The 27,439-nt window shown below is 32.1% G+C and overlaps 2 long non-coding RNA genes across 2 annotated transcripts in view; both read right to left on the reverse strand.

Moving 5' to 3' along the window:
- Positions 1-27,439, reverse strand: part of LOC127867465 (uncharacterized) — a 136,818-nt gene that overhangs the window by 2,967 nt on the left and 106,412 nt on the right. The gene's annotated exons all lie outside the window — the stretch shown is intronic.
- LOC127867464 (uncharacterized) lies at positions 11,511-26,366 on the reverse strand. The gene is made up of 3 exons (XR_008043504.1): positions 26,140-26,366; positions 15,731-15,836; positions 11,511-14,283 (listed from the first exon to the last, which is right to left on the reverse strand). It is a non-coding gene; the product is annotated as an uncharacterized LOC127867464 (long non-coding RNA).

Raw genomic sequence — 27,439 nt, forward strand, 5'->3', positions numbered from 1 at the left:
CCGAATCAGACACTACAGTATAATTGCCTAGATTTAACATGAACATTCGGAAACTATGTTAGATATGCTGTTCTACTTGTCATCATTAAATAGAAGGCTCATCAGTGAAATGTAGTATTCTGCTCATTGATTATATGCATATTGAACATACTAGATGCTTTTATGTCCATTATAGACTTTTACCATTTGGTTAAGATCTGAACACTGCCGTGAAGACGAATTGCTTTTAAATATACAATGTTCTTTCGCGATTATCCTTTAATAAAGTATAATCATCTTTCATTTACAAAGACAGAACGTATAATATAGTGCACCACAAAAGAAATGCTACAAAATGAAATCATGCATACATATGCTTTCACTTAAGCCATTTTAGAGAATCAGAACAGGTCATCATCAGCCCATATATATAATGAAGCGCCAAAGGACGCTTTTTTGAAAGCCTTAGTTTTGCCATGTTGACAAACGCAACTGAAAATGAATTGGATGCATGTACTGAATGTTTTATTTTGTCTCCAGATGCTTTGTTCCCACCACTATAATATAAAAAGGTTTCCAGTGTATATAAACATTGAATGTTATTTCTAAACAAGGTTATATCAATGTGTCATGAAATGTGAATGTACAAATTGCAAATCATACATGATCGTTAAATTTTATCACGGACATTTATTAGATAATATAATGCGACCATTTACAAGTAAACATGTTTATTTAAAATAATGACGAAGATAGTGTTCATCAACCCGATGCAAAAAACAGAAGTTATTGTTTATCGTAACATAACGTTTAGGAGTTCTACAGCATACAAAAATAATAATGGAAATGCCCCTACAATAAAGAACAATCAGCAATTATCGAACACTTTTTTTTCTTGCTTATCGCGCCATGTTCATGCTTAAACCTGTTATTAGTTAGGCTATTACCAGCTTTTCTTATTCCTTATTTTATGCATTGAACATTTTTTAAACATATATCGAAAATTCATCTTTGCCAGTGTATTTAAAATGGCTCTTAGAATAAAAGCTATACACAGTGAATTAAAGTAAGTCATAACTAATATTTGTATTGGCAACGAGTTTCAAGTTCTCACAATAATTATTCCTTTTATATCAAAAGCAATTCATCCTTGGTATAAATGTCATTTGATATGTTTCTCTTAAGGAATGAATAGATATAGAGAATACTAGGTTAGCGTTGAATACAGAGAAGTTTATGTTGCGAGGCTTAGAACGCCGGAAGCGCGAGGATTCAACGCTAATCCTAGTATTCTATTTATCCCATTTGATTTTTTCAACGTGACATTTAACATAAATAGATCTAATAACCTTAACAATAATTTTAATTCAGTCATAAAAGCGCTTAAAATCTAACAAATGTAGCCATGCGTAGTGATATACATGTATTTGTTCTGGTACGCAAAATAGTCTTTAAAAAATTCACACACAAACTGTAAAACAAGTAAAAAATATCACCATATGCCTACATTCAATTTTACGCAGTATGCGAATTTTAACACATTACGACCGCGAAAAGAAGATTTTACTCTTTTATTCATTTTATTTTCGAAAGAAAATGATCAAATCCAATATGGCGGCGATTGCTCCTGACAAAATGCTGTCGATGTCAACATACATGTACACCATCGACGACCTAGTTCTGGCTACCATAACTTTAAATGTCGCTTTTTATGATTTTTGACTGGCGCGACTTTGTACAGGTCTTTCAATACTAAATAAACTGTACGCTGAAGTTTCTTTAGCTATCGAAGACCTTGACAATTTTGACGAGTAAACAGACAATTGCAGCGACTGACACTTTATTTGACAAAATATACAGGGCAATACGTTTTCCGACTTCGGACGACGAATTTAAGGACGCGCAGAACGTGTTTTTTATATAATGTTATGGGTATGCCGTGTGTGATCCGATGCATCAATGGCGCCCATGTTAAAATCATTTCCCCGAGAACAGGGAACGACAAAAGTACAAACAAAAATCAAAACACGGAAGAACTAGTATCTTACCTTTAATTATCCTTTAAAATCCATCTAATAATCCATTTAACACAATAACTGACGATTTTGCATCTAGGGTCTTTAATAATTATTTTAGCATAGTTAAATAAAGACCCTTATGCCATTCTATCACTTTATTCAAATGAGTTTATGAACGCGATAAACTTTCTTCTTCGTCACACGCTACGTCATGTACTCTACATTACTGCTGTTCAAATGAACCGGAGCAGTTTATCTAATAATAGCCGTTGGTAAACTCGGTTGCATTTGCAGATTTCTGCATACAAACATAATTATGTTTAAACTTGCACAATGTTTTATTTATCTATGGTAAATGCCCTTATTGTACGAGAAAATAATTTAATATATAAATACACAAAGAATGGCAAACATTCCAGTACACAACAGATAAATAAGTAGAAAATACCCGTGTACAAAATGGGACGTTCCCAATTCCAGTGTGGTGCTATTTTTACCATCTTATACTTTACACAGCTCTATGCCTAACGTGAATTAAATAGGAAAGCAAACATATCAGATTATTCATGAACTGTGCGATATGTGTATGGCTTGTTGTACATTCTTAATATTTAAGTTAAATGTCAAAAGTATATGCTTTGGTTATAAACAATGCACATTACACGAAATAAGGAAAATGTGATCAATTGACAATTCAGATATGTCGACATACAGTACATGTAGAAAAAATGTGAAATAAGTCGCGTTTATAATAAATCGTCAAAAAAATGGGGAAAATGACGCAATAATATGTCATTTTATGACGCCATCAATCAGCTGATTCATTATACGGATGGCGAAAAATTATGTCATATGACTAGTTTTAAAGGTTGAAGGTCGTATAATTTTTAAGCTTAAGTTTTGTCGACTTTGTTATAAATAAAAAAATAACAAAACAAAAATCGTGTAATTTCATATTTTATTTCAACATTTCTTTTGGTGAATATGTCAGATATATGTTTTTCTGCAAAATATGCACATTTTCTTCTAATGGGTGACCTTAAAATTCGATCAATGAACCAAACAATATCGACCTAATTTTAGCGCATATCGCATGACGTCATTTAAAAAGTTTCCGTGCACGCGACAGGTATATTCCACAGTGTTGAATACAAGCAAGTATATCCCACAACGTGTTATACCGTCAATGTCGCGGTGAAAATGGGATAAAGACGTTTTATGTAGTATATCTTAAAAGCGAATAAATCATTCTCAGGCAACAATTGATATGTTTATCGCTAGATAAAGAGACTTTTAACTTTCAATTTTAAATACCGTGTGTTACTTCGAACATAACTTTTAAATTTGTCAATAGTTTAAAGCTATTAATTTAAGATATGAGTGATGGAATTGAACACCGATATGTAAGCCTTAACACGGGAAAAGTGGTGACATTACCAATATTTACCAATACTTCAGACCAACACAACCTAACATTGTGTTAAGAAATCGCATAAACATGAGCATTATAATACTTGGAAAAAGAATGAATGTCGTTTTCACAAACTTCAAAATCATGTTTAAAGATCTTGACAATAATGTTTAAGCACACTCAGATTTGTTTTTATGAAGCAACAAAATAAAATAACATGTTTAAGTATAATATGACAATACGAAATACAAATCAAGCACCCGCAACGTATTCGAACTGAAATACAAAACGCCTCAAAATCATGTCGAAGGCATATTGCTGAAATTGATCTCGGACTAGCTCGGGACTTTCTTTATGATGTCGTATATATATTAGCGTGTCAGGGTTTTTATGGCCTTCTCTCACTTCCACGTACATGTACACATGTTTTACCATCTCACAATATTTTACCATCACAAAATTCACTTATGTTACCCTGTCTTTTGATATTGAAGTTCGCGAATGCTTGAATACTTTGTGAACCCACATTATAAATACTGTGCTGAAAATTGTTTCGTTATTTGTACTATATAACTCTCTTTAGCAGTAGAGCTGTATACATATTACGACGCACTTTCCTCTGTGAATAATCAATAACAGGGACTCGCCTTCAAATAATTCCGGCTGTCGCTTTTGTGCTTTTGTTTGGCATTTAGTTGTTCTCTGTAAACAATTATTGAGTATTTCAAACAACAAACAATTGATTTGGTTATTTCATTCTTGATGTGTGCGTTATTTGTTTGTTTGCTGGCTTTCTTTTGTACGATGTTTTGTACAAAAAAAGGCGTATTTTCGGATTATAATTGCAGTCCTAATGATGTCACCTAATAGGTTTATCTTTTGCGAATGTGGTGTCAATAATCGCTACTTTTAAATAGTAATTGTATTCAAAAGGTCATTCTAAAATATCTGAAAACTTCTTATGCAGCTGAAAATGTTCATTTAGGTTTAGTGGTTAAACGTGACACTGTCATCAATCAACCAATTGGGAATGAACTGTGTGATCATCACATTATTCAAAACGCACTGTATTTCGTACAAATGCATACCAAAACGTGGTACAAACAACACTCAGTTGATCACGAAGAATGTCTTCCTTTATAAACTGCATTCAATTATGGTATCACAATTAAACAATTATACAACATAAGAAATAATGTTTAGAATATCGAAATAATGTTTAGAATATCTCCAAATCATACATGAAAAGATGTTCAATTAGAGCAGAATTGTCAACAGAAATAAAAACAACAACAACAGTTACATGTCTTATTCGGATGTTTAAAATAATCGGATTTTTAAAAATACATTTTCAATTGGCAAATTATGTTCATTGAGAGAGGACATTAATATTATTTACTAGAAATCAAAACAGACACATTTTACAGTTGAAAATTGCTTGAGGATATCTTATTCTGATTCAAAACCGTTACGTACTTAAAGTTACCCAAACATAGCGCTTCTAAAAGTCGGTTGTAATAATTAAACAATTCATTTAGACAACTGCACATTGTATGTATGTGCCTGCGTCTAGGCGTAGGTATTTTGTTTCTTCAGAACCATAAGCAAATAAACTGTTGATTTACAGTGGCCATTACATTCTCGCAAAATGTTTAATCTTAAAAATATTTTAATTATTTATTGTGATAGTCTAGACAAGTAGAACCTGATCATAAAACTGTCATTGTCCTTGGTACCCTTAGTTGTGTTGTTATGCTCCCCTTATATATATATATGTGGGGAGCATATAGTTGCCAGTTTGTACTTCCGTAATTCCTTCCGTCACACTTTTGTTACAGTTTCTCATAGAGCCGTCAATATTTTACCGATCTCTTACATGATATTTGTCCTGTAGGTACCTTGCAAAGACCTCTTTCCTTTTGATGAGGTTTGACGTCACTGGGGTCAAGGTCAGTGTCACCGAGGCTAATAATAGATTTTCCGTCACACTTTTGTTACAGTTTCTCATAGCGCCTTCAATATTTTACCGATCTCTTACATATTTGGCATGTAGGTACCTTGCATGGACATCTACCTTTTAATGAGGTTTGACGTCACTGGGGTCAAGGTCAAGGTCACCGAGGCTAATAATAGATTTTCCGTCACACTTTTGTTACAGTTTCTCATAGCGCCTTCAATACTTTACCGATCTCTAACATATTTAGCATGTATGTACCTTGCATGGACCTTTACCTTTTGATGAGGTTTGACGTCACTTGGGTCAAGGTCTAGGTCACCGAGGCTAATAATAAATTTTCCGTGACACTTTTGTTACAGTCTCTCATAGCGCCTTCAATATTTTACCGATCTCTTACATATTTGGCATGTAGGTCCCTTGCATGGACCTCTACCTTTTGATGAGGTTTGAGGTCACTGGGTTCAAGGTCAAGGTCACCGAGGCTAATAATAGATTTTCTCAAGGTCAAACAAGGGGAGCAACGATATTTGTTTCATAATAAATACATAACGGTGTGGCTTATTTTTTTTTTCAAAAAAATGTATTTATTGTCAATATATTGTATACCACTGTCTTATTGTAGTGATATCCCATGTGTGGGATGCAAAATGACATACTTTATGTGGGCACATATATAAAACATAACGGGCATACCTGTCACGTTGTCTAATCATCTTTTCTCCAATGCTTTTTCCTCTAAGTGATTCATTTATCACCAACTGTTCTATTCGTTGCACCCATTTATAGGACGTAGACAGTTTTTATTGGGAAACAAACCCAATTTCCTATACCTAAACTAATTTTCGGAACGTGTTTCCTTGACTCGACCAATGTGTAGCTATTTATTTGATCCGACCGTTTTAGAGAACATTTGAATTGGATAAGGAGTGGTAGATGTTTTTTTCTTTTATTAAGAGTATGTGATACACGTTCTTAAAACAGAAAATAAATAAAACCACTAAGATGTCAAACAAGTCAGAGGGGCGTTGCTTAACGCTATTTAATAACATTAATACGGTGCTATGTTCATGTCATTTCTTACATCTATTCAAACACTTATAAGACCAAATGTATTTTCTTTTTAAATAATGTATGTACGAAAAATATCATAAACAAGAAAATCCGATGAAAGCGTGAATCATGAAATGGTCTGTTTGACCATTGAATTCATAATCGCATGGACTCACGAAGGTTAGCTATTATGTTGATGTATGATATCAAGTGCAATTATACGTTTGATGAGAAAGATAAGGTTCCGTCACATTTAAGATCAGACGAAACATTATATTGCACGATAACGGGACTCTAGAAAGGCATTGCATAAAATCAAATAGTGGCTTCTGTTTATAAGTGATGGGATTCAAATTTAATATATAATACTTGTTCCGTTCGATACTGTATTCATGTGTGTTGCTTCCAATGACCTGCAACCTCATTTATGTATAAAATCAGTGTCATAGGCCTGAAGACCCAAAGCATTTTATACGGGGAATTGAAGCACTATTGTGAATTACACTACACTTTCGCATGCTTATTGGAAACGAATACCGTCGATACTTAACCGCTTTATCGCAATAGAAGAGCATATAACAGAGCAGCACACCAACACTGTTAATTGTGTCACTGAGCATTATACATTGACACTACTATAGGTATACAATCATGTATAATTATTTTTTATCATAGCATTGTCATATTGTATTCCTCATTTGATTAGACGGAATCGCTGTTGATCATACAGTCATGCATGTGTGTTGTTTTGCCTCAGGTGCAAAATGCAAGTCATACATGGTTATTAATGACACGATCGTTTTATTTAAGATAAAATAATTCGACCCTTCTGGATGTTAGCCTACTATTTCCGAGATAAAACCATGAACTGAAATGTTCTTACAACTTGATCGACCAACAGGGCGAAGTATTCTAGTTAAAAATAATAATGGCAACCAATTATTGCTGATTTTATGTGGACTACATATTATACGACACGGAATGTATAATGTAAACAAGCATATCAAAACTTGGTAATGTCGTTTATGCCTTTCTGAACAAAATTGTATTACGAAATCACAAACAAGCAATTTCACGTGAGCAGAAATAATTATTTGAATACCTCCGAAACATCACCGAAACGGTGTCCAACTTGTTTACAGACAACATAACAACAGCCATTACATGTCATTTTCTGACGTTTAACGTGATTGGATGTTCTTTTCATACACGCTATAGTTATAGTTATATTGATGATCGTCAGGGAACTTGTGTAGCGAACTGTTACGTTCTAAAAGCTGTGCCCTTTTACGGAGGACATGTGATTTTCTTATTTGGGGGACAAAACCCGATTACATAAACTGATAGTTTAAGAACTCAATGTTATTTTATAAATGCATTTCTAAGACTCGACCGCTGTGTAGTTATTTTCTTGATCCGCCCATTTTAGAGGCGATTTGAATTGGTTGGATTTTTTATGGTAAATTGTTATTAACCAAATAGTAAAAGGCTACATCGCTTAGATATTCTAACGTATTGTTTTGTTTTGTTTTTTAAGACGGAGCCGTACACGTTTTCTTTTGTAAAAACAACAAGATGTAAAAAGTTCTTTCAAAATATAAAATAAAAAATATCTAAAAATGTCAGACATATCAGAGTGACGGGGCTTAACATTTAATATTAGCAATACAATTTTGCGTTTATTTCATTTATAACATTTTTATTCGAATACGGGAAATTTCAAAGAAGATAATGCGACCCTTTTGAAATTTAATATTGTATTTCGACATAAAAACATAACTGAATCATTCATGTAACTTTACCGACCGACACGACAGACATTCTTAAATAATTATCGCATGGGATAAAATTAAGATTGCTTCCTCTGCTTCCATTAACCCGATACATAACCAATATTTGCTGTTAATCGGAACATAACATTTAAGACTCAAGAAGAATATAAGCCTGTAAGAGGAAATGCTATGGCGATAAAAAAAATCTGTATTTATTGTAGAATATAATACGGCACTAAGTGCACAGTGTCATGAAAAAGTTGTCTTCGTTTGCACTATATATTCCAAGTTGCTCTATTCGTTCTAAAAAATAAACTATAAAAAACGTCTATCATACCGGTTGACAGTGATTTTTGATGCAAGATTCATGCTTTTGATGAACGAAGACATATTATTGCAAAACAGCGTATAGTATAATTTTAATGATATTTACCACATGTTTAAAGTGTACCCGCATCTTTTTATTCGCCAAAAAGAAATACACACTAAAATGCATTTATTAGATTCCAGTTCCAATTTAGATGTTGGTAAGTGAAAATGTGTGTTCAAGTCTCGAGCACTGTAATTTTCATTCGTTTTTCGCCAGGATCATGTTTAGACCTTTAGTAAAGTAGGATATTACTTTTCTTGTTGTTCCTAGTAAGAAGTGATGTTTATCGAACATTTTTCAAACGTTGAACTGTGCCGGTTCGTTTGAAAAATGGTTTATAACTATAACTGTACATAGCGAATTAAAGTAAGCCATCGCAAATGTTCTTTATTCATGACGCGTTTCATAATATATAATATCTATGTTTATATCCAAGACAACCAGGCCTTGAACTAAATGTCGTAGTAATTTATACATTTCTTATAAAAAGGACTTTATGACGGATTTCGGCATGTATTGAAGTTTGTCATTGTGAATGGTGTATTTCATACTTTATATTAGCAATCCTTATAACGATAACAACAGAACTCTCCTAATTATTAAACCGTTTTGCGTTTGTAACGCTTTACAATATTTAGGTTTTTAAATCGTCAAAAGATGCGTATAATGGATATTTTAGACCATGACAATTTCAGAGTGACTTATGTTTTCCTCGAAAATATAGCTACAACAAAAATGTGCGAATGTGAATTTTGTTTTCAATTTTGTCAATTTAACAAAACGTGAAAACGTCCTTTAAAGGACTGTATCGGTAGTGTCAGTATATGTATACATGCTGCAATTGCTATTGTTGAAATATGCTGCGAAATGTTTTGTTGATGTACCATTAGGAAAATATTAAGAAGTTATTACGCACTCACAAACAAAGTTTGAAGAGGTTTATATTTGAGACACTAGGTTTGTTGATTTGTTGGTAAGTCGGTTAGTTGATTGTCTGAGTGTTAAGAATATTTTAGTAATGTAAATTGTTCATTATTGTCAACACACGATATTTAATGTCTAATGTATCAAACCGATGTGATCGAACCTTTTCATTCACAAATATAAGCAGAAAAAACAACAATGATGGTGTTATAAATGTATTAAGTTTCCTTTATATTTGTGTATTTTGTTTGATTTAAATTTGTACATGTTTTAACGTGTAATAATAGCATTTCAAGCGAACGAATGAGCATAATGTATGGTTTATAAGCCTCAGTCATTTTTGATAATGTTATAAGTAATGTTATAAGTATATTTTCTGTTGTATGTATAATCAGGATGCAGAATTAGCGTGGTTTTCAGGGGTTTACACACGGGATGGACATAATGTAATCACACCGTTAACAACTTTATTTTTGCAAATATCTCAAGTTATTGAAATACATTTGCAAAACATATTTAGTGCTAAAAAGACAGATTTTCTTGCAGTTTGTTTCAATGTCTAAATGTATAAGAATAAATTCTCGAATACGTCTGAAATCGTTGACAAAATTTCACGTTACGTGAAAGATAACCTTGTAGTACAAATCGAATTTTGAACAAGGACACGGGCTAATTAAATTAAGTAATTCTGGTGTATTTCACATTGCCATAAGCAGCATAAAAACCTGTCTTTTATGCACTAGTTAAAATTCTTCAGAAAAAAAAAATGTTTCTAAAAGTTATTTGAAATAAAGCACCACTAACCGTCGTGTTTATATTCATTAAAGTTAAAAGGGGGTTCCGCACAAAGTCACGTGATCATGCATCCTTATAATGATAGCATGTCTGAGATGTCTGGTTCTGTAATAAGGCTGTTAATCAGTGTGTGTTTTGTACATTTAAAAGTTTGTTATGAATGTATAAATAACGAATTAGTTTATTACGTTTTAACATTTTTATCTTAACTCGATAGACAGCTTCATGGAATAAATTGTCCATTTCAAAATTTTATTTTTGTTATTGCTATGCTAATAAAATCATTTAGTATTGTATCGTGTTTAAAAAACCCATAAATTACATGAATCAAGTGTTTATCTGAACAAAATATACAAAAAAAACAAAAAGCAAACACTTCCCGCGCCCTGAATGATCTTGTACTATGAGATCTGCAATAAAGTGAACACAACACTCCTTTAGGTTTTTCTTATAATTGAAATTCTGGTACAACTTATATCGAATTTTATCTGTATAATATGATGTAACTACATCGTTTTTCTCACGGTTCAGTGTGAAATAAAACTAATTTTGCCTTACAATCATCTTCTTATAATCATCTTATCATCATAAGAAAGATAATATTCAAACAGATCTTACTCTCATCAGGGGTATTTCCGATAAGTAGGTCTATAAAGCTGACTTATGAGTGCTATTTGCTGAATATCGAATCGAAATTGTCATCAACACATTACACACAGGACAATCCAGATTATATCAATAATTTTAAGAAGCAGTTACCGTCATATTTAGCGATCGATCGAACATTTAATCAACATAGTTTTATGTCGACTTATATATATACGCTTTGATGGATATTTGTTGACGATGTCTTTGCACAGTTCTGTGTTTTTGATGCCGAATCATATTCGTGTGTTTTTTTTATAGAAGATGTGATAATTGTTTTGATTCATTGTTATATTGTATTTGTAATCGGATGAAACTTAACATATACAAATAAGCCTATTATTATGTACGAATTAAGATAAACCTGTTAAATTCAAATCAATTTAAAAAGTAATGTACCAAAAGACCTAAACCTTTTTGAAATTATGATTGGAAATAATTATTGCAAACCCATCCAAAAATAATGTGAAAAAGTTTTGTATATACATAAAGCAAAAATGCACACTAATACCATAAAGTTATTTAGAATTAGTTAATATGACTTCTATAAACATTTAGTATTGCACATTGAGCCTTTGGTTATGATTTCATTAAATTTATGAACTATGTAAATGGTACTTAAACAAGTTCTTTGAAACTTTGTAAGTGTTTTGCATCAAGATTTGTATAACTTTTACTGCAGTTACTAAGTTATAGATTTTAAACCACATGTTCAATTTGATAATACCCATCTATTATTGATATATGCAATATTTATATCCCTGTTACAGTTGTATATGAAAGACCAATATATAAATTGAAAATAAGTTATCCGTTTAATTAATTTTATTAAATGCCATTTAACAGTTCACACGTATTTCTTTGTATACATCATATACACAGGAATGTGAAAAGTTAGTATATTATTGATATCATGCAAATGAAAAACAAACATTAAGATATAGTAACATATAAAATTCTTGCGCGCTGAATAGAAGATAATAATATGGTTTATAACAATGTTAAATGCTATATTTTCTGTGTTTTTAACGTAATAAAAATGCTCGATGTTCTTTTGCGACCTTAGAACGCATTCTAAACTGTTACAGAAATACCATGTTTAAATCTGTGTTTATCACATTTGAAATATGTCATTGTGCGTTATATTCTTTCACTAGTGTATGTATATATTGTTTTAATTGTTAAAAGTGATAACATATGAAAATTTAGTTAATTAATATGTACAATGTCCTTGAATCGGGACAATCAACAGTATACAATTGAAGAACTAAAATAAAACAAGCGAAATACTTATTATGACCAAACATATTGACAGAAATACAAGATAAAAAGCATCCATCAATAAACGCAATCAAAAAATAAAAATAAAATAACTGATGCAAGATGTACTATTAAAGTAACATACCTTATCATTTTAAACAGTCGTTTCATTGCCTCTACACTATGAGTTAAATGGTAGTATTATTTTATATAAATAATCTCAAAAAAGAGAGACGCAAATGGTTCAGACTAAATCTGTGATGCATCTTAAATATTCGATTATTAGATTATTAATAACCGATGATATTCACAAATGCGGAAAAAAAATGTTAAAATTAGAATGAAATAAATGGATTATCTTAGTAAAATATTGTCCTATTAACAATGACAATCTTTTTGATTGAATTGTTTCGAATTATATACACGCATATTTGCTTCTAACGGGATACTTTCGGTAGCATGCTCATTTAAAAAACAACGAATATCAGTATAATAATGCTATACTTTTAATATAGTGACTGAATAAAGTCAATATACCAGTTAATGTTAATATTAATGGCCATTTTGTTTCAAAGAAGGAGTTTCCTTAAATGATACTGGTTTAAAGTGCGGTAACATAGTATTGTACGTTTAAGCCATTCGTGATCAAGTATATCATTCCTATTTAGTTCACGTGAACGCTCCCACTATTTCACGTTTGCTTTCTAGGAAAGCAAGACGAAATGAAATGATTACAATTCGTCATGCAAAACTTGGTCTCGTAGGTATTACGAAACACTTGAAGATTTTCTTTTAACGCAACACTTTTCAAATTTTAATATCTCAATTATGAGTAAAGATTTTGATTAAATATATATGTGATCACTGACTGCATTCTGTGCAAGCTCACTATAAGATCATTTATCCGTGACGATCGGATGCCTTAGCACTCGGGGAAGGCATTATTCCTGTTTTGCACATGAAAATGGTGAAGTGCGATATAATTATAAATTTATTTAGTTTCATCCAACAGAAAAATATATCATTAATTTATAAACAGAATGTGGCTCATATGAATATTCAGGAGCGCAACCGAGCAATTTGCAAGCTACCTGCCCCACTTATTAAAGTTCGTCACGAACGAATGATTAATTTCTTAGCTTGCACAGAATGTAGTCGAATGATCACATGTACAATTCTATATCAAAATCTTTATTCCTAACTGAAATATGTGCAAGCTCACGAAAAAAGTGTTCACGTACACTTCATTTTCCGTACAGACTAGGGTATTTATGCTGCATGTTTACATACAGTTGTTCCTATAAATCACAACATTAAATTGTACATCTCCATACGAATATGTGGCTCAAAACGTGTTGAAACAATTCATTATTCAGTTGTTACTGTTGGAAAAAGAATCAGAACTGACATCTAAAAATATGATCTACAATGTACATAAAACTAATGAAAATGCTTGAACTTGAACTCCCCTGCAGTGATTTAAATAATAATATGTCCACAAATATTCGAACAACAACACCAACACAAATATTTTACTCCAACGACAAAGAAGATCATTAACAAACCCGTTTACTAATTTAAATACGCTTATTAAAAGTACATAACTTCATCTTTACAGTAGACTCGATTTTGAGCTGCCACACATAGTTTGTTCAATAACGATTGCGTACAAGTATAATGTACGTATGCTGAAATCGATTCGTTTATTTGTAGACAACTTCAGTTATAGTAAAAGAACACTGAACTTAAATAGAGATGAATGGGGTCAATTCTTTTAATAAATAAATGCAGGAACCCTAATCGTGCCAATTTTACATAAGCAATTGATTCATCGCTTGATACATATATTACATAACCTCGATGATTAGCTTAGAAAAATGTTCTACACGTCTATAATGATCATCTATCTAAATAACGGAACAAATATTGACAAGAAACCAATTAGCATCATGCAAATGCAGAGTGATGTTCTTGGTAGTGGGATGATGGCGAGATTTCACAAAATTGCACATTTCCTGGAATTATCCCACGGGTTCTTCTTCTTGTCTGGTGGTATGATCAAGCCGTCCTCGCTAATGTTTTGGTCGATGAAGCACATCATGCTGCAGAAAAAGATGATACATGGGCGCTATTAACTAACTGTAAAAAATCGGGCAAGTGCTTTCTTTCTGATAGAGACGAAATTAATAACGTGCAGGTTGACGTTCAGGCATATCGAATACAACGCTTGTATACAATTTCGTTTATGGAGACCTGTTAACATTTTTCTTCCTTCAAAAACAATTCAAGTTAATATATTTACTAACTAAACCAGTACTAACTGGAATGATGTAGCATAAATATTATATCCAGAAAACAGCGTTTAATATTTGTTTTTACAAAAGAGTTTCAATTTACACTTATCCAACAAAACGATTCTTTTGCTTATTTTCGAGCATTAACAATATAGCATATCGGTGTATCTTATCTTAAAAAAATCAGTTTTAGCAGGGGTATTTTTATTTGTCATATTATCATCACGTTTGCGTTTAAAAACATGATTAAAACTAAATGATTTGGTATACACAGTTTTAAAATCTACTGAATGCCATAACGCACGAAATAAGAACAATACAAAAATGAATATTCATTTGTGTTTGATTAAACGGTCAACTAAGCTTTTTTATTCAAAGATGATGGCGTAAGAAATGAAAGCAGTGCGTTTTTTGACGCGCAGCTAAAATTCTCATACAGTATCGATTTATCAATATCAATGAAGGATTTTGTTGCGACTATAACTCGGGTTAATATTATTGCTAAAGCGTTATATCCGTATTATTTACATTTTGTCGATGTGAGTGCTTATGTTTTGCATATATTTTACCAATACATAAGAAAAACGATGTTCTACATGTATTGATGTACATTTTAAAAATAAATATGTGTGTACTAACTAATCAAGTTACAGTATGATCGACCGTTTGGAGATTGTACACACTATTTAAGGACAGGTTTTGTGTTCCATGGAAAAGCAGAAATATGATAAATTCATTTTATTTCTAAGAGCATTGGTTTTTAATTATAAATATTTCTATATAAACTGATTTATTTCGAAGGTAAAAGTGCTTGTATGTAATAATAATGTGAATGTTCGATTTTTAATACCAAGATACATGATGTTACTAATAAGAACAGAATGGAAACAGAACAATAATTGATATTGACGACGAATAAACACATTATATTCTGTTAAAGGATCACATAAACTATCTAGTCAAAAATTATCCTTAAACGCAATTGATATTTTTTTTCATGACACAACTCAACTTAATAATCAAACTCAACTGATTGTCACGTAGGTTTAATTGTTTCTTCGCACTGCATTTATTCACACGATATATGTTACTTTATACAAGAACAATAGAAAATAATTCCAGAAAACGCGACGATAAAATACAGTGTGTGCGTGTGTTATATACACCTTATGTTTTATTGTTTAATCCGATAACAATCTTAAAACGACATTGCTGTAGTTGTTGTAATGTTAAACAAATGCGATAGTTTGCTTACTCTTTGACAGCATCGGATACGAACATCCTTTGCAGATCCTTGTGTAGCCGTAGCATCTCCACCTGTCGCTTTAAATCCTCCTTCTCCATTCTTGTACGAAATAGTTCTGAAAATAAGCAAAGATGTGTAAACTGGTATAATATGTATAAAACGTGTGACGTAAACGTCTTAATAATTTGTATTTTAGTGGTGTTTTGTGTATTGTACTCTATTTCACAAGAATAGCTGGTGGTAAAAAATAACAATATCTCCCGCGATACTGTTTTTTGAGTTTCAATTTGCCTCGCGACTATTGTTTTTAATGAAAATTCAATACTGCTCCAGCAGCTGGAGTTTCACTTCTTTATATTGCACAGGATAATCTGGGAAGACACTTAATTTTTCAAGTTTTGTTGTTAAGATGAACATAACATTTATTTGATATATGTATCAGAAAGCATTACTCTTAACCATTTACATCAACATCTATTGAATATTATATTTCTAACACAGTAGCACCTGCTGAGACACGTGCCAGTATGATTAAACAACATAAAATACAAAACATGCACCTGCAACGCATTTGAATTGCGTTTTCACTCAAACAAATGCCTTAAATTTGTGCTTATAGCATATTGCTTAATAGAGCTCGGCCTTAATGAAATCGTACGAGGGCATTTACTCAAATGTAATTATGTAAGACCTTTTTAAACATATGCAGTCTATTGCCATATCAATACTTATTTCACTGTTGCCTTTCTACATTTAGCTTCGGGAACATTTAAATGCTGCGAGGTAATTCAATACATGTAAGGCCTTGGAAATTGTCTTGAACATGTACCTGATATTTCTCTCTAGCAGCGACCTTGTGTACGCGAATCGGTCTCAGTGAAGAATCAATAGCATTTCATGTTTGCCCCCAAACAGTACATCCAAACTGTTGCTGAGCAATTTTGTTTTGCCGTTGGTTTCATGACCAGCTTTGAGACAAAGAAAGAAGCCTCGATCTGAGAAATTGGGGTTTGAAGCATGCGCCAACAGTTTCGTTACACAATCCCCACAAGCTAATCAGGGACACTACTTGCAACCTAAACTGGATTTCCGCTAAGAAGTAAATTTCTTTCAACAAAAGATACAATGAAAGCGAAAAGTATCGTCCCTGATTAACCTGTGCGAACTGCATATGATAATCTGGTACGATACTTTACGCACATGCCCTTGACCCCGTTTTCTGAGAGCAATACTCAAATACAAGTGCATAATGTTCGCTTTTATTGAGGTGTATCTGCGATGATCTTTAATCAATGAATGCTCTACGTAAGTGTTGTTGATTCATATGTTTATGTTACCTGTCGGAGGTTCGGAAGTGTCAGTCCATTGATGTGTTACAGCATATCTATATCATATAAAAAAGGTTACAGTATTCTAACAGGTTCTATACATTCTTAAAAATCAAATCAATTTATTTGATGACATAATTTTATGTGTGAACTATTGTCATGACCTTATTGTTTATATATATGTGCGCGTGTGGAAGGAAAAACATTTTTGTGTACTACAAATTCACTGTATTGCGTGCAGGATGGAGACTACATAAGGCCAGAATTTTTTAATAAAATGATTTTCGGACCCGCCGACTCCAATTTTTTGGCGAAACCAAAAAAAAATAAAATTAAAAATCTTTTTTTTTCGGATGCCAAAAGGTGGCTTTTAAACACGAAACGCTTGCCGGGTTTTCGAAAAAGTTCAAATGAGTTATAAATCATCATAAGAAACCCAGTTTTAATTACCCACATTAATACGTGAACCTTCTTCATCGTGTACATGTGCTGGAATTTACCAACAGATATGCCATCATTGTTTGTGCAAGAAGTTGAAGAACGCTACAAAGCTTTCATCAGCAAAGTCTGCTAATTTCCCAATAATTATGCAACTGTCAAATGAAATCCTGAATGGAATCGATTTGTAAGTAAATATTTTATTATTTCCTTACAATTTTATAAAATTGATAGTATTAAAATGACTAAAAAATATTATGAAAGCAATAAGAAAAGAACGATTTTAATTTAACAGGTGCTCGAATTGCGAAACCCATTTACGCCTATCAACTTTAAACCTTCCATATTTTACGCACAAATACGGTCATATTTTTGAGATTTAAATTTTATGTGTTGTTAATGTAGTTGTAGTGACGAATTTGTGCATACAGTATGTGTTTTTTCGTTATTTTCAATGGGTACGAAACTTCGGTTTTGTTCCGAACTGGTTCGTACCAAAAGTTCAAAAATCGCATAATCAACAATTTTAAAACGATTTCAAACCATGAATGTCCAAATAAAATAGTCAAGTTTATCGGGGTTATTATCGGATTAACAGCTCCTTTTTGACATTGAACTATCAAGTATGTTATGCTGGGATAAACTGTCACGAAGATCAATAATTATAACGATTATTAGGGACGCTATTTCTTTAATCAATACCATGACAAAAACACATGTTAACTTGTTTCAACAGGCATTTGTGTTTAACAGTTCCATTATTAAAATGTTCTGGGAACGGTATATTTTAATTAAGATACCAATTTTTTCTGAAACCAAAAGTAGGTCCTTCACTCGATGTACTATATTTCGGATATGTTAAAATTCGGACATATATAAAGGTAGTGACATTTATGTGTTGATTTGTTGTATATAGTTTGTACAAATATGTTTTGTGTTATTTCAGACAACAAGAATGGATGGTGGCAATTATCCTGTTTCTTTCTGTCAAGAAATAGATGTGAAAACATATCCATTTAATTGAACCTGGAAATCAACCACCACAACTAACAGAAAACCTTTTAACAAAAGGTGTTGTTTTAGAATTTGTTAAATTTGATAATAAACAGAAGTTGATGTATATCATGTCCAAATGACCAAATGTATAAACTGTGTAACAATTTGAATTGAGATGCTTTATTTTCTGATGTTTTATTTATTTTTCCTTTCAGATGATATATATTTGTGTGATTCTAGGTTTTAATAAATAATTCTGAAACATTTATGCAGCATTCTGTAACATTATTGTTAACGTTATTATATTATGTTGGTTATTTGGTCTATCAAGTGGAAAAAAATGTTATATAAAAATAAAGCTTTTAATGTTAAGACTTATGAAGGTACTTATTGTTATTTATGTATAAACATACTTCTCGGAGTAAAAAATATAGTAAATGCCATTATTCATTAATGTAGTAAGGTTCCTTAAATGATTATCCTTATTGATTAAGTTTGAATTGCGGGCGGTTTTCACACCGCGATAAATGCGACAACTTTTTTTGGGCCAGTGAAACCCCTGAAAAGCGTTTTATTATGCTATAATAAGTCTTTGATTTTTACTGGACAATAAACTATAAATGTTTCTTTTAAACCTCAATAGCTTATTGGTTGTTTGTTGAGATAAAGTATTTTTAATGCAACATATGGATTCCTTGTGAAAAAAACATCAAAAAATCACCAAAAAGTTTATTATAGACAAGTTAAAAAATTGCTTAACTTTTGAACTAGTTAAGATATTTTTAAAATTCAAACTAATTTAAAAACTGCACATCAAGGCCTACAGTCTGATTATGATCATTTTGAACATCAACATGTTTGAAACAATCACTGTGGTTGCTTAGTAAAAAGAACTTCATACCATAACATTTTTAAATGAGTGCATATTTGGTAACCCATCTTTTTTTTATTCCGTCCTCCTACCCGACACTTTTAGAAAAAAATCCGAAAATCATTTTAATAAAAAATGTTGGCCTAATGAGACCTTCACAATTGGTGGTATACATTCAAATTGAGGTTAGCCATTACAAAGATGGCCTACAAACAGTGAACTTTCGGCTTTGCATGATCTGTAAGGTTATTGTATGGTTATGAGGGTCTCTTTGAACACAACGTTGTGATTATTTGTGTTAAAGTTATGGCTTTTTTTTTAATGCGTTTATGGAATCTTTTAGCACACTGTGACCATAAATGTTTCAACAGAGAACTGCCGCGTGTATGTATTTAACCCGATACTTGTGATTTAGACCAATGAAGGAGCAACAAGAGTCCTAATACATTGTCAAGGATAAACATTGAAACCGCGTGATGGAATACTGACCAGATTTCCAAATAAAAAGTGAGGCCAATAATATTCAGCCTTTTGAAGACAAACAAATAAGAAAATATAAACAAATAAAAAGAACTTAGTGGTGTCGGACCACTAGTTTGAATCTTGTTTGGTTTTCACCCAATCTGCGGGCAGCATAATTTATAAAAATTTGTTCGGGCAATAATCAGCTTTGATATTCAATATGTTTGCAAGCACTGATGTATTTTATAGAGCCTTTTTAAATGATTCGGAAAATGTGGATTTGCCATTAAGTCAATGGTTTATTTTCATTCCACACAGTATAATAACACGACCACTGGAACTTTTTCAATAATACCAACATATTCATGCATTCATGTACTTTTTCTGCGTATTCAAAATATTTTGTTGTTTAACCGCTTTTTACGAGGAAGAGCGGTGATTGAATACTATCAACGTCGAATGTGAATATGGTTGATTAGAAACATATGTAAGTGGGAGGCGGAAAACTACAACGGGCGAGGCATGGTCAGGGGTGATAACCCCAAAAAAGGGTTAGGGTAAGGGTTAGGGTTAGGGGTCGGGTTAGGGTTAGGGTTGGGTTTAGGCTTACCCAAACCCTAACCCGACCCCTAACACTAGCCCTAACCCTAACCCTAACCCTCTAACCCCCCTTGCGCAATACCATACCATGCCTCGCCCGTTGTCGTTTTCGACGCTTAAACAGTTTATATATCGTCTGCTTCAAATGTTGAAATCATGAATCTGTGAAATGACATGAAATTGCAGCTCAGAGAGAATGAGAGACACTTAATGAGTATCTATACTGAGCTATACTATTATGTTCTCTGTGTTATCGATCTAAACAGAGAAGGGAATTGCATGGCCATATTATGATGATTTTCTAAAAGAAGAGACTTCGCCTAGAGTTGGTATCAGGCAATTCATATTCGACGCGACTTGATTTAATGCGAATACCTTGCGAATACCAAGCATAGAGTTCCACGAAAGAGGAGGGTAGTTAAGTCGGGAACACTGGTTGAAAGTTTTGATCTCTAATACTTGCCTAGACCATGCACGATGCACTGGTTTGTATTTCTCAAATTAATATTTGCAACTCGATACTTGTTTTTGAAACAATGTAAATGAACAATTATAGCCTTGATTTGCGAACAAACTTCAACGTATATACATATATACAATTAAATGACTTTTGATAAAAGATCTGAAGTCATCTTTAAACACGTGATTGTTTAATTGTCTTGTAATCCTGCAGTAAAAACTTTTGTGTTTTTTTTATTTAGCTGGATACCCGATAGCGGTCTAAGGGGCTTTCCGTGTTTGCGCATCTATGTCGACGGCCATATTTCCAGAGATAATGGTAACAGTCGGAGTTTAAAATCTAGATAAAAAATGCAAGAAACGTAAACATTTGTTCATAACAAGATATATTTTAGTTTTCTAACTGGTCAATATTGCCAAAAATAATGTATTAATACTTTGTAGATTGTTAAACAGTGCCATGGTTATTGAATTCCTAAGTAGATCAATTATGTATTTTTCATGAACAAAGAGAATTGACAAGCGAAAATTATAATTGAAAATCATAAGTACATTAGATATATTTAACATCATAATCATATAGTTCATTAAGTTGCAGTCCCTATCAAAAGTGTCTTTGTTATTTACCGCCGTGATAACAAATTTCTATTAACAATTCTCCGCCTTGTGAACGTAAAGTTAACAAACCGAGCCTGCGGCCAATCAAGATCATGTATTCCGCTATCTAAAGCAATATCAATGGTATTGTCTGACATTATCAATCTTGTACGCCACAATGAAACAAGAAATCGATTGTACCATTCTCATCGCCATCACTGACCGGAAGGGAAAAACTGTGCGAAAGTCTTTAAGTGATTCACAGAAATTGGAGCATGGCATTTTCTGTGAAGCCTCAAAAGCCATTATGAGCTTCTAAACAATCCGTCAATGCTTGTTGAGAAAGTAGGAAACATGGCAATAAAGTAATGACTCGAGGGATTTGCAGATTTTTTTTTAAATATGACAGTTCGAATAAAAATGGCCCTTAATATTTATATGTTTTCGATTGCTAGGCTATCAGTCCTTTTTATTTATGTGGGAGCTGCAATGTTTTGTTTCCTTTATATCAAGACAACAATCCCTTATGAACGCTCGTAAAATGTATAAATAGAATGCTCCCTTAACTATTGGAGCCTTACCTTAATTAGCAAACTAGAAAATGTCAATTAAATAAGTTATTTGGTCATTAATAAAATATTAACCTGCTTTGTAATTTGTAACAACGATGTATTAAAATGGTTATCTAATCATTAATAAGGATATATTATTAACCTGTTTAGTAATTTGTAACAACGATGTATTAAAAATGCAATATTCAAAGCATTTTCCTTGACACTTGTTCTCAACAATTTCTTTCGGTGTTGGAATGCGTACTCTTATTAAGCTTTTCGTTTCCACCGTATTTATCTACTTTGGAATTCATCGGCAGTGACATGATCTCACGCGGTTTGATTCCACCGGATCCATAGAATCCCTTTCATCTTAATCCGCACTGACAGGAAGAGGAAATAAAATTATAATTGGACATGATGTGGCTGTCTATGGAGATAAGTTGGAATTCAAAAATATATCTCTTTATTCAATCTCACTATGCTTTGATATCCGCATATTTTTGGCATGCAGCTATCTTCACGCTGCACATATATGTTTTGAAGATGTTCATAACATCTCTGAAATTAGCCCATCACAGTTTAAAAAAGCAACATGTTCATTTACAGCCTTCATTGCCGTTTATCGCAACATTTGTATATAGGACTATTACGGAGAGTTATTCTGTCAATGGAAGTTGCCTTTTTTTCGAAAAAGAAACATATCAGCGGTGATAACTGTTATTTGTTAAAACGTCTTGTTTATACAGAATACTACTAAAAATCCCCAATGTTACTTAATACCCTTAACAACTGTGAAATATAAGTGAATATGAAAGTTTCTTAATAAAAACTCTGAACAGATTAACACCATTCCCGCAACGGTGTCATAAATCAAGACCGTCACGTAAATTAAAAACCAATTACATTTTATGTATCGAAACCTCCATGCTACATCTTTTTTTTCATAACAAAATGACGCTAAAGCGAACGGAAGTTTTAGACATACCAACAAATTAAGATGAAAATGCCTCTAACATGCTTTAACAATTACCTCGGTGCAAATCAATAAATCATTCAAAGCTATCAAATCCTTTAGAAGTGCACACGTCCTTAAGGCGTCGTATCTGATTATTCGGAGACAGACGCTGCATGGTATCATATCTGTATGAAATGAATGTAAAACAAGAATAAAATGAAAAATTTCGTCTGACTTTTGAATTGATGATAATAATTAATTTTAATTTGAAAAGTATATTAATGTTCATAAGTTCTTATCAATAACAAACATTGTCATAAGATTGTCAGTATTGCTGTTGTTTTTTGTTGTTGTTTTTATAAATCAATAACGAATATTTGCTAGGCCATGTGCAATTCATCAAAAAAATGGTCTATTAACAAACAGAATCAGACGAAACCGGACGTCAGATGTTTCGACATTTAATGTCTAATGAAGTAAATCGTGGTATCAAATGCTAATTCCAGAAATGTCGCGTTAAGAGAAGGTGTCACACTATAATGTATCATTTCAAATTGAAGAGAGTGCGTTATATTCCATACACGAGGAATGCAGGTAGGTTATATGATATTATAGCATACTGTATGTACGGAATTTACAAGAACTACTATTTTGATATAACTAAGTTGAGTTGGGTTATATAACTAACATTATTCAAGTCAATATGCAGGTAAAAGTGTTGGCACTTCCATGTTTCTCACTATATTAGAATAAAGATCTCACCAGTAAAAGTATTGTTAACATAGATTATTCATACGAATTTTGTTAAATTTATTATAATAACCAGTGAATGTCCGTGAATAATAATGTTTGGCGACCAGGATCGAAACGATTTACTTTGTTTTACTTCAAGCATGATTAGTTTTGTTCAATACTGTATTAATTTTCCATATTCGGGAATTGTGTTTGATTTCCCTGGTGCATATTATATCCCCGACCCGCTGTATCTGGTTAACATACACTGTTCCTGCAAAATAGTTCTTATTCAAAGTTTTAAGACCAATTTAACAATTCATACACAAACTTCTCTCATCTGCGAACGAGAAAATTAATTTTACGAAAGGCAAATAAAGCTGACTTAATATACACAAGGAGATTTGTTTTTCAAAACTTATGGACTTTTGCAGTAAACAACCAAAGTGGGATTTATAATTTAAAAAACATGCCAACCTTAAAAAATGTATGTTTATGTTCTATATATAAAACCATCAACACGGCAAAGAAATTTTTATATTTCTGATAACCGATTGCATCGTCATCAGAAAATGGCAAGATAACAGTAAAGGAGATTATTTTATTTACACACACAACAAATGAAACTGTTTTAAACATTTTACGTATCAATAATTAAAATAAATAATATGAGGTATTAATAGATTTCATGTTTCGTCTTAAACATCGTTTAATTTTATTCATCAATATAATCAAATGTATTGAATGAACTTTTTCTTCATTACCATTTCGTCTTAAAATCAAATTAAACATAATATGAACTTCGATGCGCCAAATAAGCTGTTAACCAATAGACATGTTAACAACAGTCGCTTATTTTAACATGTTATGGAATGGCAACTTTTAACCCCTTTAAAGAATGTTTCGGTTTTTAAGCATGTATTAAAATAAAAGTCAGATTTCACGATTAAACGTTTGGTAAGAAAACCAACGTTTTTTAAAGTAACATTAGACGCATCTAACAGTATATGCTATGTTTATAGGTGTCTATCGCAACTGTTGTTTATTTTTGGTGTTCACTTCATATACACTTAAATTTGTTAATGCAGCATCAACATACTAAAACAATATCCCGGAAATAGAAAAATAATGCATTTGAATATCAACCGTACATTCGTTTGACAACTGACGACAGAAATGATTCGTTTTACTGCAACGATATATATTCATACGACACACGAACACTAACTCCGATTCTTATAAAAAGAGAGTTCCGCTCGGCTTAGAGGACTGGGACAGTCATGTTAAATATCGAATATAATATATATTTTTATAAACAAACTGGTAGCAAGATGAGTTTCAGAAAATTGGTCAGTTACCACATTTTAACTAACTCGTTTGACCTGTTAATTCTTTTCAGCTCAATTCAACAGTGAAAAATGCCCATAATTTCACTTTAACCGTTGCTGTATAGCAATTTTGACTACTCTAAATAGTTGAACTTATCAATGACATTAATTTGGGAACTTTGGGCATTGCTGTTATTTATTAGTTATTCAAAACATGACTGTTTTACAAAACTTTGTTCCTTTGTACCAAGTTAATAAGATGAATACTTTACCTGAAATAGAAATAAATATGTGTGTGTTTGAACTGCTGTCGAATGCCTTTTACTTATTGTATCTCCTTAAATTTAAAAGCATTATCATTTTTTTTATTTATAAATTATAGACATTGAGAATAAATTGCTCTCATCTGTAAAAAAATTAACTATTTATGGGCATATACAAATAACCTATTATAACTGCTAATATAAGACATTATATCATATTATTTCAGATCCTACTGCAGTAATTATTTCAAAATCACCTACAATAGCCATGAACTCAGGTTTTTTTATATTTTATATAGCAATAAAATGCAGCATTGTCGCGTTCTAAATTCACAATATATTTGCATAACGTTCTTAGCTGTAGTTTTCATCTTTTCTATATATATTTTCCTTGTAAATAGGTTTGTGGGGGTCAAGGACACCTTACAAAAGTACATTAGCTATATGTATAAATATTCGTCCATTCATGATAGGTTATGTCTTAAATTGCTTCACAAAATACAAAACATAAATATGTATAAACTGTGTATGTGTTTTCGGGTAATGTTGGTATTACGACAATCGTGTTCAATAAGACAATATTCCATTTCCCCTAAATAATTTTTCAAATTAATTTTAATGAATACTTAGGTTGGTGTTTATTGATTAACGATGTTACAATGTTTCATACCTACTATACCTTAAATGTCTGCGATGTATTCCTTAATTTGAAGCAAAGCGTATAATACATTTAAAATATCAATTTAAATATAAAAAAAATATAACTAAATACATCAAAACGAAAATGTGAAAGACAACGACAAACACAACGGAAGAAAAAAATCCGTAAACTTACATTTAATTATCCGAACCAATTTGAGCCAGAACCATGCACATTTGCGTTTTTGATAGTTGTACATAAATGTGTACTCCTTAAACAATAAGCCTATGCATTCCGATAAACTGTCCAATAATTATTCCAGGCACAAATTTGTTGTTGTCTTTTTCTCTTTTATAAATCTCTCCACACGGTCGATTGACATTCGCACATAACGATTTTTCATTCGCCAACCGATCCCATTTGAGACGCTGCCTGGAATGTCCACGAAGGATGAGGTTTCTAAACTTGATTGGAGAGAATCTACGGTACACCAGTAGTGTCGTGTGTTAAATAATTATGACCTAAGGTACAATGGTTGTATTTGTAAAATCGTTATGTCAATATTTTATTTGCAAGTTTTGCTCGTCTGCAAAGTTTACTGAAGAAAAACGTTTACGACAACATTTATATGTATAATACACATAACTTCAGTCGTCATTTGGAAATTCGTGTGTGTGCTTTTAACCAAAGCTATGGTTAAACGATGTATGCATATTTGCATTCATAACATGTATTGACCATTGTTCTTTGTTAAGACTGGTACAGTTGAGATACGAAATTAAAACATGCAAACCAAAAATTAAGCATTTAAAACGTAATAATGTTTTCCACGTGTGTACATGGAATTAATGGGAAGTCTACCTGGTACATTTCTGTGGTACTTCAATTTTTAGGTCGCGTTGGGGATTTTTAGCAGATAGTAGATGTCATTCATATTGAAAGAGAAACATTAGCAGTTGTGCTAAAGCCCGTAAGGATAATTGTGAATAACTAGACACAAAATTTAAGAAGCTTTAGATATGTTGTGCAATGATTGTATGCAAAACTAGACGTAATCAATAGCTATCCAGCAATTTGAATGCATACCACAAAAAGCGAACTTTTAACTATCATTATATAAAATATGCCCATCAAAATGTTAATTGGAATGACAGAAAAGCTTCTTTTGTCATATTTCCATCATCGGTGGAATCAGGTGCGGCTAAAGTATTTGAGTAAGAATGCGAAATACTTCACCACTACCAACCATTTAAATACACAACCAAATCAAACAACATGTACCCAATTCACATTTTTATAAAATAAGCAACAACATAGCTAAAAGCTTTACTTAAATACCAACGCGAAAAAAGTTAACATTCTGATTAATTTAGTTAAAAAGTTCCATCACTTAGACAGTTACGTATTTTATAACGCGCCATTTAAAATGCGAAAGACTGACGGGACTGGTGAACAATTAGTGTTAGCAGTAATGTGGCCGATATAATTTGGTATA

This window comes from Dreissena polymorpha, chromosome 2 (genome assembly GCF_020536995.1).
Source record: "Dreissena polymorpha isolate Duluth1 chromosome 2, UMN_Dpol_1.0, whole genome shotgun sequence".
Lineage (NCBI taxonomy): Eukaryota > Metazoa > Mollusca > Bivalvia > Myida > Dreissenidae > Dreissena > Dreissena polymorpha.